This window comes from Rhinolophus sinicus, chromosome 12 (assembly GCF_057876585.1).
Source record: "Rhinolophus sinicus isolate RSI-liver-muscle chromosome 12, RSI-T2T, whole genome shotgun sequence".
Classification (NCBI taxonomy): domain Eukaryota; kingdom Metazoa; phylum Chordata; class Mammalia; order Chiroptera; family Rhinolophidae; genus Rhinolophus; species Rhinolophus sinicus.
The window spans coordinates 45,835,841-45,841,904 of NC_142512.1; the positions used below are offsets into that span (position 1 = coordinate 45,835,841).

General features: G+C 43.3%; 1 protein-coding gene across 1 annotated transcript in view; it reads right to left on the bottom strand.

The window, feature by feature from the left end:
- PITPNC1 (phosphatidylinositol transfer protein cytoplasmic 1) overlaps window positions 1-6,064 on the bottom strand; it is a 215,043-nt gene that overhangs the window by 46,662 nt on the left and 162,317 nt on the right. The gene's annotated exons all lie outside the window — the stretch shown is intronic.

A 6,064-nucleotide genomic window follows, 5' to 3' on the forward strand; every position in this document is an offset into this window, starting at 1 on the left:
CATAACAACACACCAGACTTCTTCCTTGAACAGCAGTGTCTTTCTAGATTCTGTAATCTCTCATTTTGCTTCTAGATTTTGTGATCTCTCTTGTTACAGCCCATTGACGTGAGAGCACTGTTACGGCGGCTTTCAGAAATCCACCATCCTGGGAATCAGGGATTCTGCAGCCCCTTTTCCTATAATGGTAACTTTTGTGGTTTAAGATCCAAGTTTAGATGGGAACTCTCTGTACTTTCTGCACAATTTTTCCGTAAACCTAAAACAGCTCTAAAAAACAGTCTATTATTAAACAAATTGGGGGGCGGGGAGGGAGATTCAAGCTTAGTAGCTGTGTGGATTTTATTTTCCTGCCATCTGCCCAAGTTACCAAGGAAGCAGGTAGGGGTAGTTGATTAGTAGGGATTGTGAGAAAAATCTACTAGTCATTTTGTTTTATGCCTCAGATATGAGTAAGAGAACAAACCATCACAGCTAAGCCACTGTTGTCCTCTCACTTTATTTCGCTGAACTTGGGAGGTCTCAGGGGTAAGCAGTTGACTAAGACATACCAGCCAAGAACAGGTCAAGCAAGAAGACACACAGGAAGCAGAATATTTGTTTTAACAGTGCTTCTTCCATTTTAATACTCTGGGTTTGCAAAGTGGCCATGGTTTTGGTGGAAGGCAGGGGACTGTAGAGCCACCAGAAGCTGGAAAAAGCAAGGAAAGATTCGTCCCTAAAGTCTCTGCAGGGAGCGTGGCGCCGCTGACACCTTGATTTCAGACTTCTAGCCTCCAGAACTGTGTGAGAATAAAATTTCTGTTGTTTTAAGCCCCCCAAGTTTGTGGTAATTATTAATAGTTATGGTAGCTCTAGGACATTGATACAACTCTACACCTTTCTTTCTTCCTTCTTTCCTTCCTTCCTTCCTTCCTTCCTTCCTTCCTTCCTTCCTTCCTTCCTTCCTTCCTTCCTTTCTTTTTGTAAGGACCTCTTCCTTCCATTCTCAAGATCAAGATGAAACTCTCAGTCTCTGGAGGGGGAAAAACTGTCCTGAACTTTCATGAATGCAGGCAGCCAGGCTTTCTTTCTTTTCTTTCTTTCTTTTTTGTTTTTGTTCTTTTGGTTCTGCTATTAAATGTGTGCAGGAAGAAGAGGGGGGTTAGAACGGGAAAAGAAAACTCAGAAGAATGCACTATATGTGGACTTCAGACTGGTGACGAAGACTCACTCCTTAAGACTCACTCCTTAATTTTAAAGAAAACAATTATTCATGACACCTGTTCAAGATGGTAAGGCGGAGATTTGTCTTTTTCCTGTCACCGCCCACCCTCAAAGGTTGCAGAAAAGTCAAAACAGCAGACAGAAACCTGATGCCAACAATACAGAAGAGACAGAAGGACAGGAATAACGTAGGGCATTGCTCATCAGTGAAGTTCAAAACCAAAAGTTGATGCTACATGCACCTGAGGAATGAGAACAACTGAGAGATAAAGGTGGAAAGGATGCCCTGGAAAGTGGGGGGATAGACATCTCAGGGTAAAGAGCATAACAGACTGAAGGTAAATTCACAACTCGATCCCTTTGAGGGAAAGGATACTTCTTTCTATTAGAGAGTCGGTGTCTAGAAAGAGCTCCAGGAAACCAGCGGAGGGTTCAGAACCCATTTCATGTTGTGGCTTGAAGTGAACGCACATTTGGGTGAGATGAAAGGTAAGGAAGAAGGTTCAAGACACAGGAGTCAAAGTGACACGGTGACAGATGAGAAAACGATTCTGGCTGGAGAAACAATGTTCTAATGAGGAGCCACTCATTAAGAAAAGGAGAGAAAAGTCCATTAAAGCAAAGCAGAAGGGTCACGAATGCTATGACTTCATTTACTAAATGACTTTTGTTTTCCCCCTGTGGCACAAAAAGGCTTCTAAGTTATGGTTCCCAGGGCATCTGTAACAAAGCCCTTTTCATAAGCTTGGTCTAATGTCAGAACAGAGCAGCCTCAGTCCGGATACTTCCTCCAGGCCACAGCCCCTTGGGACGCGCAGACTGTGTCCCGAGACCCGGCCAACACTTCACACGGGCATGTGTGGATACTGGCACCTGAGATGGTGTATGGTTTCCTCACGGTAGGATCAATAATGCTTCCTAATATAAGTCTCAGAGGCTGAGCTTAAAATAGTTTCAATTTCTCCTCGTTCCTTCTTATTTCAATTCACAGGGTAGGCTCTGGGAACTAGTACTGCTGGTTTTCTCAAGCAGACAAATCGATATTTCACCTGGAAGCGTTCACAGGCTTGCTCTGGGACAGCCCTCAATAGCCTCAGTGTTTGGGGCTTGCCACATCAAGGTGACTCTGAGCCCCGTCCTTACCCAAAACGTTCTGGAGACTAAACAATGACTCCTTTGCACAAAGAGGCAGAGTTCCTGACACAGAAAATTGACTGGTATTCGCTTTTCCCCAAGAAGCCACTACCTCAGTCTTGAGGGAAGAGAATAAAATACTGAGCTAGAGATGACTTGCTGAGGCTGGTGCCGTGGAGAGGCCACACCAGGATGTCAACAGACATGAGGAGAGTGACAAGGAGGCTGCCAGCAGCCTTACTCTCTAGAGGCCAGTTTCCTTCTCTTGTTCACCAAACGAGTGTCCTGAGGTACTTCAGAGCCTTATGTCTCCTTCCAGCTCATTCCTGGCATGCCTCTCCCGGCAAAACAATGGGACGGGCACCAGCCCAAAACCACTTAAGCCTCATGACAGATTGCATCAACTGTCAGAAAAAACAAAGTCAGGGAACAGATTGTTACATTTTCCTGGTAGGTTGTATTTTGTTTGGTTTTCCTTTCAGTATGGCTCTCAAATATACAATTGTGAATCAACTTCGGGCTGTCGCTCATGTCCTTCTAATATAACCACCTTTTCTTTTCTCTTTTCCGTCTCGTACTGCTCCTTCATTACGGAAAATACAGTTAGAAAATTGCAGAGAGAGAAAATATAGTACGGTGATGATGAGCCTGGACTCGAGTCAGCGGGCCTGGGGTTATGACCAGGCTCTGCTCCTCGGCTGGGTGACCTGGGCACACTAACGAGGACAGCTGGACCTCACTTTCCTCATCTGTAAAGTAAGAGCATTATCAGCTTCTCCCTTAATGGGTAGGAGTGAGGCCTCAAAGACATAAAGCAGATAAAGCCCACTTTATTTTGACCTGGCCACGGTAAGTGCCCTGTTGGTATTAGATGTTAGTCTCATGGGGGGTGGGGGGGGGAGGAATTACCACAAAGCCAGCGCTTATTTTTAAGGTCTCCATCACATTTCATCATACGGCTGTAACATAAATGAACCTATCTGTTCATTTAATGTTTAAGACCTTTCCTCCCCTCCTCATTGTATATAATACTATAGTGAATACCTGTAATAAAATGTGAATCTTCGATTGTTAATGACCCAACAAACCTGTATGTCCAGATACTTTCTCTGAATTCCAGGCCTTTTGATAGCAACGGACTATCGGACACCAATCTGACTTTAGTTAAAATTGACATGTTCAAAACTCCACTCAGCATCTCCGCCCCTACCCTTTGGTTTTGAAGCTTGAGTTGGCGCCTCCTCTTGTGGACCTTTAATCTAAGGGAGAAACCTGGGTGTCATCCTGGGCTCTTATTTCTTTCTCATTCTCCTATCTGGTCACGCACCAAGTCCTGTGAACTCCACTGCCTCTGTATCTCACCAATCCATCTCCCTGACAGACTTTCTATTCTCTATCTCACCTGGACAACCACAGGACCCTGAACTTCCCTTTTTCTTGAGACTCTGGTTTCCACACTCCATCCATCCATCTATCCATATACCCACCCATGAAGCTTTCTTCCCAATATGCTAGGGTGGTTTGTTCATCACCCTGGAACATACCTGGTTACGGTGGAAAGAGTATAGACCAAGAGTCAAAACATCTCATTCTAGCCTTGGCTCCATGGCTTAGGAGTTATGTGGCCCTAGAAACTCATCACGCCTCAGTTCATCATCTGGAAGTGAGCACTCTTCGTGTCAGGACCAGGTGAGAGAATGGGTGTGAAGGTGCCAGGTAAATTCCAAAATGCTACACAAATATATGGAATTAATACACTTGGCCTCTACCTGTCAACTAACTCACTGTCTATGATGTTCCTTTTTTCTCTCTTCCTGGATTCAAGCATGGCCCCCACTCACCCCTCTGAGCATCAGGCTTCCTAACAACTCACTGTTTCAACCGTCCAAGCCCTGGCTCTTGCTCCTCGTTTTGCTCTAAAGGCTCTTCCCCACTGTATCTGCCTGTGTCACACTAATTCATCTTCTAAGGTCATGGCCTCTGACAAGTCTTTCTTGATTACCTTTTAGTAAAGCATAAGCATATATATATATATATATATATATATATATATATATATATACACACATATATATATATACACACATATATATATATATACACACACATATATATATATATATATATATATATATATGAGTTCATTTTTTTGGGGGGGGGTTATGGTTAAATTCATGTGGTTATGGTTAAATTCTTGGGCTCTCAGAGATCCCAATGCATAGGTCCTTTACCTCCAGTAAAGTGGTTTGTCTCAGCTGTTGCTACTTTTGTTAAATTAGAGGATCATAAATCATTAACACTCAAAGAAAGGTTGAACAATTTATCTTTCAGCTCCAGGCTTTTGAAATCTCCCCAGCTAAAGCCTAATCAGGCAAATGGCAATAGATCCATTGTGGGTTTTGTTTTAAAATATAATTACCTATCAAACTGGAGAATCTAGAGTAAATGTCCTAGTTGTATTGTTTTGGAGAGCTGCCTGGACATGGAAGATGAAATAACCTTGACAGGTGACAGCGAAAGTCTATCATTTCAGTTAATTCTGCAGATCTGGACTAGTAGCATTCCAAAGGCTCTAGTAAAAGATGGTTATTTCCTCGGTCCCATTAGTGCCCCAGCCCTATAAGCATATGTGGCCCCAGGGGTGGTGGGGAATATGCTATTCAACTGATGTATCTCATTCATCAGTGCATCCCTCAAACAGTCTTTTAATATTTTGTATATAATTGAAGCTCAATTTTTCGCTGTTGTTGAACTTAACTGATAGGCTAAAAACCATCAAGTCCAGTTTTAACATTAGCATTTGTTTGTTAGTAGTTGATTCATTTTCTTGTCTGCCAGCAGACGACATTTCGTGAGCCAACAAATAGTAGCAGATGATAAAGTTTAGAAAAAAAATTGTGTGAGAAAAAAGAAAACTTGAGAAAACGCCCACCCACGAAATCTCCTTCTTTCAACAAATTAGGAAAAATTATTGCAAGGTATAAGTTTTGGGGCTGAATCCCTTGGATCAAAGAATAATAGTTTGAGAATCATGCCTCAATACCAATGACAAGAGCCTGAGCGGCAACTTAAGATCCTTGCACAGAACACACCCTTCCAGCATGTTCCAAATGGCACTTTGAGCACTTTAATGTGCATACAGATCACTTGGGGAAACTTACTAAAATGCAGGTTCTGGTTCAGTGGGTCTGGAGGAGAGCCCGAGACTCTAATCAGGTCCCAGCTGAAGCTGAAGCTAAGGATTCTATAAACATCTGATAATTGGGGGAATATAAACCTAAGGCAGAGACTACGGGATGAAGAAACTACAGAGGAAAAGTAGGGGCCAGATGGAATTCCATCCCGGCAATGGAAGCCACTGTGAAACTGTCAGATTTGGGGTCTACATCGGTCCCCGCAGGCAGCTCTGTGGGAGATGGGTTCAGTGAGTGACTGTTCTAGAAAAGAGTTAAGGACCTTAACCAGGGCAACAGTAGCTGACATAGAGAAGATAGAATGGATGCGATATTTAGGAGCCAAAACGATCCAAATAGAACTCTCAGGCTTATCAACTTGGGTGCAAAAGGCAAATGGAGGCAGGGAATTTGGCTTCTTTTCTCTAATCCAATCAGACCCACTTCTGCTCTGAATGAGCCTGTTTGTTAAGGCTTCAGGAATAGCTGCAGAAGTTAGAGGCCAGGTGAGAAGGAGCCTACCATTGCCTCTGCTTTGGGAATCTTCCTGC